The 15,086-nt window shown below is 39.4% G+C and overlaps 1 protein-coding gene across 6 annotated transcripts in view; it reads left to right on the plus strand.

Moving 5' to 3' along the window:
- Positions 1-2,827: 2,827 nt before the first annotated feature.
- TAOK3 (TAO kinase 3) overlaps positions 2,828-15,086 on the plus strand; it is a 169,512-nt gene continuing 157,253 nt past the window's right edge. Inside the window, exons 1-2 of one of the 6 annotated variants that reach the window (XM_070220085.1) lie at positions 11,346-11,549; positions 14,253-14,369. The gene's annotated coding sequence lies outside the window, so the exon portion shown is untranslated. Of the gene's footprint in view, positions 3,150-11,341; positions 11,550-11,948; positions 12,139-14,252; positions 14,370-15,086 lie in introns of those variants that run through there. The other 5 variants (XM_001490500.7, XM_070220090.1, XM_005612567.4 and 2 more) reach the window with 5 other exon arrangements.

The following is a 15,086-nucleotide window of genomic DNA, read 5'->3' on the forward strand; positions in this document are numbered from 1 at the left end:
TTTATTAAAAACTAAAAGACGAGGATGCTAATATTCCATTCTGGGGTCAGCACAACGGTATTTCTCCATTCGGTGGAAGTCCTTTCTGTTTGTAGAGGTTTACTCAATAAGGTGTTCTCCCTATCCTACAGATGAGAAAAGAGCTGTCGCTTGCCTTAAAAATGGTAGCATTCAATCTGCCATGTTTAGAGTCTCAGACCCAGGCCCTCATATTTCTTAGTTTTTAAAAGGTGGTTTTGCCCAATCCAATAACTTGCTAATCAACTGTCAACTGAGCGAGTGAAACATTTGTCTACAGGAAGTTAATTAGGCTAATGTAAGGAAGGTGCTATGTGGAAATTTAGAAAACGAGAACTGAATATCTGCATGAATTAATTCGTGTGATTTCCTCTGAGCAGAAGGGGACACAGTGTTATAAGCTTTGCTTAATGAACACATTTAGGGTGTCCTTTGTCCAGTTGTGTGTAACAAGGGAAAGGGCCCAGAGATGTTTAACGGTTTGTCCAAAGTAACCCTACTCTTTTTGTTGCACCCAAGTCTCCACAGAAAAAGTAACTTACAAGTAGACAGATATAAAAGCCAGGGTGGAACCTAATATTCTGATTCTCAGATCCTTCGTGCCCAAATTTATCTCTGAATTGGCCCCCATAGAGTCTAATGAAAGTGAAAAAATTTATGCTCATCACATTTAACATCTCTGATTTTTTACTTTAATTAAAATCTTGGCTCTATTTGTGAAGGGTTTTTCCTCCCACCAAAAGTCAAGAATTTCCAGAATGGAATGCTCCAGTGTCTTTCCAGGAGTTCAGAGATCTTCTGAAGCTCCTTCTAAATAAGAGTCATTCTCAAGGTTCACTGTGGACCCACCATCTATATTTAAACTAAGATTTCAGAACTGTCTCTTGTCCAAAAGATGAAGTCATTTTCTTTTCTTATGCTGTTAGATCACATATAAATTATCTGTAATCAACTATATTGAGCAACTGAGTTGCTATCAGTAGCAATAATCATAGACCAGAAAAGGCAGCAACATTTTAGAAATTAGAGTTCGTTGATATGAATCAAAAGAAAAGAGCTGATTTCATTGCTAAGTGGTTTCTTTTCAAGACGCTGGGATTTTTATTTTGCTTATGTTTTATTTCTATCTTCTTGATTGCAAATAACATCTGTTAATGGTCATGCATTTCTTTTTTATATGGACAGACACAGCTGAACGCTTGGGTGGTGAAAACTCACCCTATTTCTTCCATTCATATTGTCAACTGCAGAGTTGGTAGGATGAGTTCTTAACTAATAAATACTCTTTAGAGAAGGAGTACCTAGTCAAAAAAAATCCCTGCATGACTTTAGTCTTACCCACCTTTACAGTTGTTTAATATAATGCTTTTGGACAGACTCTCTAGGCCTATAAAAATCAAGTTCCCTCTAAACCAAGTTTTACCACCTTGAAATCTCTCTGCATCCCTTCCTAAGGTGGCACTCAGTCTCGCTGCTCAGGAGACATGTACTTCAGAACCCGTCTCAAATGAAGTCCTGCCAGCCCTGTTTCCGCAGGCCCACTCTGCATACCCTCAAGCTCAATCTTAAACTTTAAAGGCAAGCATTGTAATTAAAATGGGGCATGATTTTAAAACACTAGTGAAAACATGTAGAGTGTTTTTAGAACACAAATTTTGTCAGTGGAAGTTAAAACAAAGGAGTTAATGATGGAGAGTTTTCTGAGAGAGAAGTCCTGTATACGTCTGACAAGGCCTAGGATCAAACTGTGTTCCTGAAATGAAACAATTTCTTGATAAAACACTAAATTGTCAAGGTCCATAAACTTTGGGGTTTAAGGTCAAGGAAAGCAGTTTTCAGTTCCCAGTATTGATTTAATCAACATATCCAGTTTCACAAAAACAGAAAGCATGGCGCTGAGTAATATGATGCACTCTGACCCCTGTCTGGCACCATCTTTCAGCTTGGGTCAAGACGGGTCTCTGGTTTTCACAGGTTGCACTTGGGACAAAATTCATTATACTTTGGCCATTAGTTCACACAGAATCATTAAAACAGTTGCCCTGAAAAAGAGTATGTTGAATAGCCTGAAGCCTCGCTAAAGCTAACAAGGGTTCCTCTATGACACAGTTCCTGTTCCTCCTGTCACAATGATAATCAAAACCTACAAACAGTACATCTAGAGCTTTATCCTTGTACTATCAGAACGTGACCCATCAGTGTTGAACACCTAGTTGTGCAGAGTATGCATCTATATATAGATTTTATTTTTTCCCAACAGCATTAAAGTGACGTCTGTTGAACGCATGCAAGGAAGGGCAACTCCCTTGCCAAAGATACAAAAGTTAAAATCCAGGAAATATTTACAAGTCCTGAGTAGATCAATGCTGTATTAATTGACGGCAGAATTACTTAGAAAGCTGTGCAAGGTCTAGCGGGGGAACGGGGACCCCCTCGAAGGCTCCAGCACGGTGGTCCCGGGGAGTCCCAGAAGGCCTCGGCCTTTGGGAGTCTCCCAAGAAAAGTAAAGGCTTAGGGAGGAGTGCCATGAACTTTGACCCCACCGCAGCACAAACAAGGCTGACCGCACCCCAGGCGGGCCCGCGGGTAACTGAAGTTGCAAGGTCTTCCGCGTCTGAGGAAGCCCCGCCCCGCCTCGTCCCGCCTCCCGTCAACTCCGCCAATCCTTAGGCGCCATCGACCGCTCTTGCTTCCCAGGCGCCTCCAATCAAGTGCCTATATCCGGCCCCAGGCCTATGCCCCGCGATCAGGGAAGGTCAGTAGAGAGCCTATCGGAGCCGAGCTGGGGGCGTGGTCGGGGGCAGGGGGCGGGCACCTGAGACGGCGGGGCGGAGCGCGCTCGGCGCAGTCGGGTGCGATTGGCCACCCCTGGCAGGAGCCGCACCTCGGACAGCAGCAGCGGCGGCCGCGGGAGGGTCCGTGTGGCGCCCGGCGGCGGGGTCCTGCGCGAGAGAGTGGGACCCGACGCGGAGACCGCGGGCGGAGGCTCCCCGCGGCCGCACTGGGCCCTCAGCGACCGGACCCGGGGATCCTCTGGGGGACAAGCGGCAGAAGAGCGACTCGGGAACAAGTGTGGGAGAGGAAGCGGCGGCGGCGACGCCGGGCCCGGGGGTGGTGACAGCAGGTCTGAGGTGAGAGCACCGGGGCGCGGGGCGGTGACAGTGTGAGCCCAGGCGAGGGGACCCTGGGCAGAGTGAGGTCGGCGAGGACCCGAGTGAGGGGAGTTCCGGGAGCGGGTCTGACAGTCCCGACTGTGGAGTGGAGACCCGGAGAGGGGTCGGGACGGCGGGTCTGAGGGGGACCCGAGAGAGGCCAGGAGAGCGGGTCTGACGGGGGACCCCGAGACGGGCTGGGACAGCGAGTCTGAAGAGAGGGAACCCCAGCAGGGGCCGGGACAGCGGATCTAAGGGTGGTCCCGAGAGTGGCCGGGACAGCGGTTTATTGGGGGTGGTCCCGAGAGGGGCTAGGGCAACAGGGCTGAGGGAGGGGTCCCTGAGAGTGGCCGGGACAGCAGGGCTGAGTGGTGGTCCCGGAGAGGGGATAGGACAGCGAGTCTGGAGAAGGGACTGAGAGGGGCCGGGACAGCGGGTCTGATGGGGGACCTCCAGGGGGCTTGGGACGGTGAGGGGACCCCGAGGAGGGCTTCTGAGCGTGCGAGTGGACGCGCGGCCCGGCCCTGCGTGGGAGAGGCGAGGGAGCTCGGGTCAGGGTCGCAGTCTCGGCCGAGTTGGGACCGCCGGACCCAGAGGAGAGGGGAGCGCGCTGCTCCCAGGGTCCCCGGTGAGCCGATCTCCCTAAGGGCAGTGTGTGGGGTGTGGGACAGCCTGCGCCCCCGTGACTCTGTGGGTGACTCGGTGGAACAAGGATTATGTAATGAAACATCTCCCAAGTAGAGCGCGCGGGCCGGAGGGTCTGGCAGAAGCACAGAGATCTGGAAAGATCGAGAGAGACGAATCGCTGGTCCTCTCCCCGCTGGCCCCCTGGCTTCCCATTCGTTGCTGAGTTGGGCGTGCATGCCCTGAAAGTGAGGGGCTTCCCGACCTTAACAGCTTCACAGAACGTGAAAAGTTGGCGAGCGCTCCTACCCACCACTAACAAGTTGAAAGGGAAAGGGCTCCTTTTGGAGACCCAGGTTTTGCATTAATTAGGATGTTTATTTTGATAGACCCTGTATTTTTCATTTTAGCCCAAGGAGCTAAGAAACTTTCAGATTTGGCAGCACACCAGTGTCAATGTTTACAATGCAGATTTAAAGGAACTATATACTAAGTTTAGCTGTTTAACTTTGATGTGTGGGGGATAGTGGGAAGGTCAAACTAAAGTTTGAAAAGTATTGGAAAAAGTATTGAAAGTATTGGAGTCGCTAAACTAACAGGACCATCCAATTAGACTTCGCATCCTACAAGCTACCAGGACTGAGCTTCAGGCATAATTCCAGGACAAGCTAAGGAGAGAGATAAGCCTATTTAAACCAGACACTGTATGTCCTGGTGGGAGGCAGGTGTGTGTCTATTAAAATGCTAAAACAAATAGTGGAAAGCAGTAGGGGGTGGGAATTGGGGGGCAGCCTCCTCCTTTGACAGGTGTGAAAATTAAACTAATGACCACGCTAGTTGTTCACAGTACTTAGGATATGTTAATACCTCCCTGCCTGCCTTTCGAATGTTCTCTTGAATGCACATTCTTTGTTATGCTGGTGCCAGCAGTTTTGCATTTGAATTTTTTGACCCCTTTTTCTCTGTGTGTTGCTTCTCCTCACACCTTCTCTCTTCGACTGGTTTCTTTTTTTTATAAAGCAGACTTAGAAAATGATGGTTTGGGGAAAATAATGAAAAATGTAATTACAATATCATTTCGCAGTTATTTAGCTATCTTCTTTGCTTCAGGTTTAGAATATGTCTTAGAAGAAGACTTTGCCCATGGTTAGTAATGACCAGCTTCAACTAAGAGGAAGAAAGAAATGCTGCATTATTTCCCAAGACAATGCAAAAGGCTTCCACAGCACTGCCTATTTAAATCCCAACAACATTCCTCAAGTCATTTTTATCATGGTGATAATAAGTAGAGGAACTGTGCCATTTGGGGATTTTATTTGATATTCCCTGACACAGGAAAGTTCTTACATGGCTTCAGAAAGTGTGGCACTTGATGTGGTTATGAAAATGCCACCAACTAGAAGTCCTCACCTAAGATATAGAAGTTATGGAGATGAGAGGAGCAACAGTAGCAAATACAAACTGAAAACATGAGGCACTGTGATTTAAGGTGTATTGAGTGTAAGTTTTTGACACTAAGTTTATTTTTCCAGAACCCTAGGTAGAATTCAAGGAAAAGTCAGGTCAGTTAACTCAAGAGGGTGTTTACAAGGGGCGTATATTCGTTATGTAGTGCATGTAACATAGGACATAGTCTGTAGAAGGATTGGGACTCTCAGTACCGATAATTCTACAAAGTGGTGGGAACGTTTGAGCAGATAGGCTCTTTTGTCATACTTGTTAGCTCATTTCTGACTGGTACAAATGGTAGTTTCTTATGACAAAACAGTAAGTTTATTTCCTTGTAAGAAAAGAAAGTGTTGTGATACTCCCCTGAGTGATTACTAAAGCAGTCATCTGAACCATATTACATTATGATATTGATCCAGAGACGATAAAGAGAGATTCATTGTAATATTCATTGCAATTCATTGTAATTTTCAGTGATAGGAAGGGCCTATAATAACTGTTTATTCCTGGGTGGGTAGGATGGTAAGAATTCTGTGGGAATTTATTTTCATTTGTTTGACAAAATAAAACTATGCTATGAGAAACTATAAATATATGAAGTTATTAGACCTATGCTCATTTAAACTATTTCTTTTCTACTAAAAAATATAATCAAAAGAAGAGATTAAGAGGGAGCCTTATATTTCCATATGTGTGGTTATAGCAACCACAGCATGTAAGTTGGTTTTGGTTTGGAGTTCTTAAACTAGTCTTAGTCTTAGCTTAGCAGGATGCAAGTACTGCCCAGTAAATACAATAACCCGTTTTACACTTTCTTTACCACTTGAGTCATATACAGTCAAACCATTGTTATCTCAGAGTCTACCTTGATAGCTAATTTTGTTTAATGTGTAAGCCAACTTGAAGAAAAGTTCTCATTGCTTGCCAGTGTTCATATTTGTTGGTTTCAGTAGTTATTAGGAGAATGAATGAAAACTACATATTGGTACTTTTATTTTAGTCTTAGTTAAAAGCTTCTTTCCTTTATAATCTTTTCCTCCAGTCTGTTTCTTCCCTCCTCCCAAAAATAAAACAGACTGACAGACAGACAGAAAGAAAGAAAGAAAGCTTCCATGTAAAAGTGGTTTGTTATTCTCCTAAGAGTTCTTTTCATAAGACTTCTTTTCGATCTTCAATGAGAGTTTCCTGTCAATCAGAGAGGATAGTTTCAAATTCGTTTTAAGTTGTGGGATATTGTACAACTGCATTTCAGCACAGGGAGTTTAGTTTGTGATTATTTAGCTTTATCATTCATTCAATTGCTTGCTTTGTTATTTGTGAGGATATACTAAAAGTTTGTTACTGTTTCTTAAACTCAGATTCAGCTTAGTAAAAAAAGACAGTGAAAAAAAATCATAGTAAAAAAAGTATCTGTCTAATTATGATTATAGATATGTTGAATGGACCAAATGTGATATAATTCATTTCCAAGCCCTGAGTACCAAATTAAAAACAACGACTATTGAGAAATTTTATGATAACCAATAGGAATTAAATTGATAAATTTTATAATTCCAGTTATATGTTGTTAAAGTTACCTGAATACTTTATAAATTAACTTCATGTATTTTTTTTCTGACTTAAGATTTGTTAGAGTCATTGGAGTATATTTAAAGTCTTTATAAATTATTTCTATTTTGCAACAGAATGACTTAGGGGTCCATTTCTTGATTTGTTAACAAGGATCAGTCTCCTAACCATTGTCAGGCATCTCACAAATACACATTTTTCATCCCCAGAATGAGTGAGAGAAGGAAAATGCCTTGGAATAAACATTTTATACCTAGCAAAACCTACTCCCAGTAAACAAAGGTATGGCCCATGTGGTGTTAGCCCCTAATACTGGGAATTTACACTCTGGCGTCTAGTGTTTTGGGCCCTTTCACTTCCCCTCTGGCCTTAGTGAAATGATGGATAGCAAAAGCAACCTCATGGTGTACGTTTTGTTGTGCTTAATATTTTAGTCAGTTATCAAAGCACTAATTGAAAAACTTCGGTTTTACTTCCTTCCACTATTTTTGATGGGCAGTGGGATAACCTTTTATTTCCAGATCAAACTAGGACTCTGTGCAGTATATTTTTATGTGTTTCACTTTCTGTCTAATGACATGGCTTAAGTCCTTAGCAGTCAAGGCTTATGACAACTCAAATACTTTTTATTTACCCATAACAATAGATAGCACTAATCAAGGCAGAATACTTTCTTAAATAAACTAATAACCTTATTAGTCTTGGCAGTAGGCACACAAAAAAGAAGCATAGTTTATGGTCAATTTTCCATTCTGTAGTGAACATTAGCCTTTACTTTTTGAAGCGTGTGTGTGTGTGAATACACAAATATTTCCAAAACCACATAAATATACTTTTTAAATTATCTAGGTCAAGATTTAATAGCAGAGATACAAAATTACAATATTATGCTTCATGTACCTTTATGCTTCCATAGTCTTGTGCAAAATTCTCCTCTGCCAGTTCCTTGCTTCCTTGTGTTTGTCTTTTCCCAGCTTATGGGTACTTTGAGGGCAGAGATAGGTCTTATTCATCTTTGCATCCCCCATTCCAAGCATAGTACCAGGCACAAAGTATGAAGGATGTTCAATAAATGGGAATCAAATGCGTGAATGAATTAGTCATCAGCAAATTAGTAGATTATATTTATGTTTACACTTTGTTTCTTATCCTCATTGAGGGCTTTTAGTATATCAAAGAGGTGTTAAAAGAGACAGCGATCTGGTTGGAACACAAGAACAAATGTTAGCATTATTCATCTACCATATAAGAAACAGCATGATACACTGGAAGGAGAAAGAGCCTTAGACTCAGAGAGACCTAGGCACCTATTTTGGCTTTGTCGCTTGCCAGCTGGCTTACCTTGGGTAAGCTACTTAAGTCTTAAGGCCTCAATTCTCTCGTCTGTAAAATAAGAATATGTACCTCACAGGATTCTTATAAGGAATATATGAAGCAATTTATGTAAAGCACCAAGCACAGTGACAGAGGCATAGGAAGTGTTTAATAAATGGTAGCTGCTTATTATTTTAATCACTTGAAATAATTTTTTATTGCTGTTTTTGGTCTACTCTCAGTGTGTGATCAATTGCTGAATTCCATGGTTCTTGACTCCAAAAAGAATACTTAATAGATCACACATAGGGAAATTGAGACTCAGTGAGGGTAAGTGACTTCTCAAGGTCATACAGACAATGGGCAACTTGACCACTATGACCTAAATCTGTGTTTTCAGCTCAGTGCACTTTCCACTCTATGCCTCTCAAATGGCCAAGAGGGAAGAGCCTTACTGTGGTGCTAGGGCAGGACTGCTGTGACAGTTTTCCAGTCTCCTTTCCGCTTTCATCCCTCCAAACACGCTGTTGCTGTCTTATTCTCCCTAAAGTGCAGCTCTGAGTTTGTCACTCACATGTTCAAAACCTTTAATAATTTCCCATGGCCCACTGTACTGAATCTGAATTACTGTACTGTAAATCTGAATTCATTACAGATTTATCCACCTGTTTTTAGGTTCCTGTTGCCCCGTAATCCATATTTATATCTAACCAGACCAGCCTGCTTACTGGCAAAGCACCTACTGATTTGCCATCTTCAGGTCTTTGTTCCTGCCATTTCTTTTTCCTAGAATGCTTTCTGTTCCTCATTTTTCAGACCTGCCTTTAAGGCCATCTTTTATGAGGCTTTCTCTGATCATCCTCCTTGGTACTGTCTCCTTTGAATTCCCTAAGTACTTGCTTTGCAGGTTTTCTTATTACACTAATGTTCGCCCTGATATTACATTATAGGGTTTGTACTTGTCTTATCCTTCCTAGATGTCCATCTTCTTGATTTTAAAAGGACAGTGTCTTATGCATCTAACGAAGTGTCTTGCAACTAGTATCTGCTCAATAATTATTTGTTGAATTATGTTAAATTTAGATACTTATTTTAGGTTCAAAAATGATGTTTAGGGGCCGGCCCAGTGGCGTAGTGGTTAAGTTCACGTGCTTTGCTTCAGTGGCCCAGGGTTCACCTGTTCGGATCCTAGGTGCGGACCTACACACTGCTCATCAAGCCATGCTGTGGCAACAACCCACATAGAAGAACTAGAGGGATTTACAACCAGGATATACAACTATGTACTGGGGCTTTGGGGAGAAAAAAAATGGGAAGATTGTCAACAGATGTTAGCTCAGGGCCAATCTTCCTCACCAAAAAAGAAAAAAAAATTAAATATAATTATTGCTGCCAGTGAAGATAGCAGTGATAATTCTTAAGTGAAGAATTGACTTCTGACCCTGACAGTTGGTAAATTCAGTGGCAACGGTAGCAAGTATTTGGAAACTTGTATGTTCATATTCCGCATGATAAACATTCCCTAAAGTGACCTTTGACTCTTGAGTGTTTGGGATTTGTTATTTTTGTTTCTTTAGGTGATGTTTTTATCTGTAAGCAATGGGTTCTAACTTCAGGTCTTTGGAACTTTGTTATCCTTTCTCTTGGTATTAGCAACAAATGAAATTAGATTGTCATTTGCAACAGAAAGCAATTGATCACTTGAGTCAGAGGTAGATTCTGGGAGAGCTCTGATACTCTAGTCTTCCAAATTAAAGTTCGTTACTTTGTGATATATGCAATTGTGAACAAATAAACTTATTTTTATCCCTTTCTTTCAAATTGCGTTCTTCTCCATAGTGCTACCTTCTGCATACCAAATAATTTGTTTGTCTTATATCCCTACACTAGAAATGAGACTCTGTGAAAGCAGAGATTTTTGTTATTCATTATTGTATCTCCAACTGGTAGAACAGTGCCTAGCATGTAGTAGGTACTCAATAAATATTTGTTGAATGATTGAATAAATCAATTTAGTTTTGGAAATTCCTCCAGTTTGTTGACTAAAAAGAAGGTTTTGTTTTTTTAAAGATAGAAAGTAAAATCCTGAGGAAGTAAAGTATAGCTTAGAAGAGTAGAGTTTATCTGTACACTTACTCTCTAGGTTTTATGGGGGTTTTTTGAGCAGCCTTGAATTTACTAAATTTTTGTTTTATTGAATACAAAGAAAAGCCATTCCTACCACAACATCCAAGATGATTGTGTCTCAATCTAACTAAAATCTAAGAAAACTGTGTTCATTGTAACGAAATCCAATGGAAGCTTGCTGACATGGCCCATAGGCATTAAGGACTAATAAGACCAAAATTATAACAAACTTCAGGGCAGAGGCATTATTCTATTGAAAGTGCTTCATTTGTGTTTTTCTTAGATGCTGATATTAACCCTGAAAATTGGTCAAATCAAGCTTCTGATGTTAATTTGGGGTTATCAGTTTTCTGCATGTATAAGTAATTGGGTTTGAAATGTGTTTTAAGCCTGAATTAAAAAGAACTTAGTCACTGGTGACTCATGGTGAGAAGTTTTTCCTTTTCCCTGCTGGAACATGTGCCGTTGCCTCAAACCTAACCTTTTTGAAACATTGAAAACGTAAAGAATTCTAATTTTATGTACTAGGTTTTGGAAAAGTTCTTTTAGGTTTAAGGTGGTAGCCTTAATTATAATGCTTTTTAGTAATAAGCACTACGTTTGACTTTCCAAATTTCCATACAAATTTCTTTAGTCTCTATCTTTATGGAAGTTTTTTCATTATACATGAAATTGTCAAAAGTCTCCAGGTAGTGTATGAATGACCACAGGGACTTTGTTTTGTTCATTAGTGTATACTTAGTGCCTATAACAGTGCTTTGCACAGAGAAAGCAATTAATACATATTTGTTGAGTAAAGTCACATACATTCTTAATAACAGTGCATCTTAGAAAAATAATGGAAGAGTGCATCTTAGAAAAATATTGGAAGTCTGTTGAAATAAATTTTCTCCAGCCCTTTTGAATTAAGTAATCATCAATTCACAATCAACCTTGTTTGGGAGGCTCTTGATATTAGCCCAAAGTAGTTCTGCCCTAATAGTTCTTAGCGTTGATTGTGCCAACCTGAAATCTCCTTTAGTGGTTCAATTACAAAAGGAAGGCTAAATCGGCAGCACCCATAGGCACTTGCACCTGTAGGAACCAATGGGCGTTGTAACAGGAAATACTTCAGCTTGCAATACCGATAGTAATGTGCAGCGCGCAGGTCACGCTGTTTTTATCTGCAGTTCCCTGTTAGGATCGTACAGGGTTTCTTGAAGTTTTTTAATATGTAAGTTTAAAAGAGAATTAACTTTAAATTTGAAAATTTAAATGTGAATGGCTGTTTGCATTTTCTTCATTATCAAGGAATTGGTGAGTTGTCCTCCTTTAAGTTCTTTCTTTACCTTCTACTGTTGTGTTCCGTGAAACCTCACTCTAGCACACATGGAGGAGAGAGATGGAGGGTGCATAAATGTAAAATAATTAAATCTAAAGGTGATATTATCAATAATAATAACCGGTTCTGATATTTACGTGATACCATAACGGTAGGCAATGATAGAATTTCATGGATTTTTACCTAAGACTTGCTTAGCTTGAGCAAGTATTCCTCTTTTGTAGGGACTGGAGAAAAAAAATCAGGAAAAGTTTTTAGAAAGTACTTTCCGAAGCGTTGAAATGTAAAGCTGTATAAAATGCTGTTGACGTTAACTGTCTGACCAGGAAGTACTCTCTTTAAGCCTCATTTATGAAACCGTGTCTATAATAACTTCCTTTCTCGGGAGATAGCATGGTGTTCTTACAACTTCAGTTGAGTTTTATCTTTCCTAAGTGAATAAGAGGCAGCTCTTTAAAGAAAGCCATCTCGGGCAATCTTACTGATTGCTGTAGCTAAAGAAAGAATTTTTAGTCTTTAGGATGTTGGATTGGAAATGTAGGAATACATTTGAGAAGATGTACTGTGAGTAAGCTTGGTGTTTTGTTTTACATTTAATGTTTTATTATAAATATGGTTTTTGTCTACATATTGCTAATGAACTCTTTTTTGAATGTCATGTGACTATTTATGACTTTAGCTCAAAGTCCAGCTGAGAGTAAGCAACCTCAAAAGTCACTGGATTCATATACTCTATTTATTTTAATTTGTAGTTTGATATTCTACAAATAAATATTAGTGGGAATTTTTTTCAAAAATCGTTTGATTTCTCATTTCTCCTGGATAAGTAAGATAAATACCGAGCAGCAAATCAAATATCAAAATCTTGTCAGAAGAGTCTTTTAAACAAAAATTTTAAATATACTGAAGCCATCTTTATTAAATAAATGCAATTTATGCTAATGAATATTATTACTGTAAAACAGTATTTCAAAATTAAGCTACTCAAAATAGCATACTGTTCATCCTAGAGATCTTAAATAGCAACAAGGCCACTTCTTATTTTTCTTCTTTTACAGAAAGGGAAAATAGGATAGAATGCAGAGCAGTTTCTTGAATGTAATACCAAATTTAGAGACAGAAAAGTCAGATTTGATCAAATTTACTTTGTCTTGTCATTTTTTTTGTTTTAATATATAAGGGTAGTTACTTATTAAAGTATAAAAATAAAATATTTTAGCCATGAGGTAATAATTTATGGGACTACTCTAGTGCATAAAATGAAATTAGGTGAAGTAGGAAAGTAGATAATTTTTTATTTAACATCTCATAGTTTGTATGGTAAAAAGTTAATGCAAAATATTTTATAAACCAGGAAAGCTACCTTAATAGTTTCTTTACCAGTTTCACTAGGTTCTTGGAACAAAGTTTAAATGAAATATGTATAACCCTGACTTCCAAATTCCTAATACTTTCCATGGTAGATGTGTAAATTAAAGTCTTATACGTAGGATGTATTTTCATTCAAAAAGCATTGCAGTGGATATTACTGATTTGGGAGCTCTATTCTTTCGAATACATAAAAAAGGAGATTAAAACTTTCAAATAATCTTTGAAATGTGATGTCATACAGTTTTTTTCCTTAAGATTTATGAATGTTAAACACATAAAAGTACAAATTATGTAAATTGCAGTTTTTACAGATAGGGAGGCCTTTTATGATTGTCTGAATGTTATGTTAGCACTCCAGAAGTATCCCAGTCATAGCTTGGATGGGGGTGGAGCAAAGGAAGTGGGTAGGTCTTCACTGTAGTGACAGATTACTGCAGATTATATGGCTGCCTGCCAAAACACCACTAGTAGGAGGGAAAAGTGGAAGTTACTAACTGCATCCTATTCATTTCTACATGTTTATTTAACCAGTTAAAACTGTTTGCTAGTTTCATACACAGATGACAAGTTTTAAACTTCTGAATTACTTGACATGTGCTTCATCTTCTATTCTTTTGTTTACCATGGTCAAATTCCTTATCTGTAGTCGGCAAAGATCACACTGACCCTTTTGTGGAAGACCGTGTGTTAGCAGAAAAAAGAGGAGTGAGGAGAGACAGAACTTTATAACTGCTTTACTTTCTAGTTACAAGTATTGCAGAGTTAAAGTGTAAGGCATTTCATCATATTTAGACAATTTACGTAAAATACTACTAAAAATAATCATCTTTTGTGAAGGAGTTTGTAGTTCTTGATTGTTCTGGTTCAGCTCAAAATTGAGATTCTTACTGTTGCAACATAAAAGGAAGCTTTGTGGAGGAAATATGACATCTCTGCCCAGATGCATAAGGAGGGAATTACAGTGGAGAGTTATTTTTAGAAGTGTCTTCTTATGAATATTCTTTATGTACTGAGAAGTTTCCTTAAAATGTTGGTTTATTTCAGGGTCACTGGTAGGAATTACATAGGTTGCTCAGGTCACTGGATATTCTACTAAGAAAGTATTTTTTCAAGCATTTTGATGTCACCAACCAGCCTAGTTATTCCTGATCTTGCTGATTTTAGTGGTAGCATTTTTTTAAAATGTGACCAAATTGAGGAGATATTGAGATCCTGTCAATGCCATCGAACAGTAATGTAATATAAGTGTCCTACTAAAAGAGAGGACAGTTAACTCCCATTTCATAGCAGTGTCCCCTCTCCTTCAGGGACAGAGTGCAGCGCTTTCAGTATAAGGGAAGGTTAGAAGTGAGTCGAGGAATCTATCCATTTGCGTCGCTGACACAGTTCTTACAATTGATGCCACTTCCTAACTCTTTCACACAGTGAGTAGCATGTCCAGATTCCTTATATCTCTTACTTTTGGTTTCAGTCATGTATGTTCAGGGTTGGCAGTATAACCTAATAATCAACAAGAACATATCAGATGACCACGTCTGCCACTTACTAGCTTAAGCTTTGTGACCTTGTACAAATCCCTTAACTCCCAAAGCCTCAGTTTCTTCAACTGTAAAATGGGCATAATCATGGCACCTATCTGACAAGATTGTTGTGACGATTAAATGAGATTATGCATGAAAAGCACAAGTTTGGCCAGACGTAGTAAAGGAAGAGCTCAGGGAGTGATAATAGATATGTTTATTTTTGGACATTTCAATTCTTATTCACAGCTCTCCCAGAAAATAATTTTGGGAAGAGATATAAAACAATACATGCAGTCACGTATAGATAATAGAATCAGTGTTAACAATAATAGAAGTATTTAGAAAGCACCATGGGAGCAGACGAATGAATCTACAGGTCTTATTTATGCCTCTTCTCTTACCACATTATGTACTACCCATTCTAAAGGGAGAGGGGAAGCAGGAGAAGAGTTCATTGTAGATTTAAATAATTATTAGTCCAAAAAATTAGTTAATCTAACAAATTTATCTGTAGTAACATTTTTCTTTTTGTTTTTCACTTAAGAGAATTTCCTCCCAGTTTGATAGCACAACTCAGGAAAGCAACATGGCAAAGTATTGATTTCTTAATTCATTTTT

Source organism: Equus caballus, chromosome 8 (genome assembly GCF_041296265.1).
Source record: "Equus caballus isolate H_3958 breed thoroughbred chromosome 8, TB-T2T, whole genome shotgun sequence".
Classification (NCBI taxonomy): domain Eukaryota; kingdom Metazoa; phylum Chordata; class Mammalia; order Perissodactyla; family Equidae; genus Equus; species Equus caballus.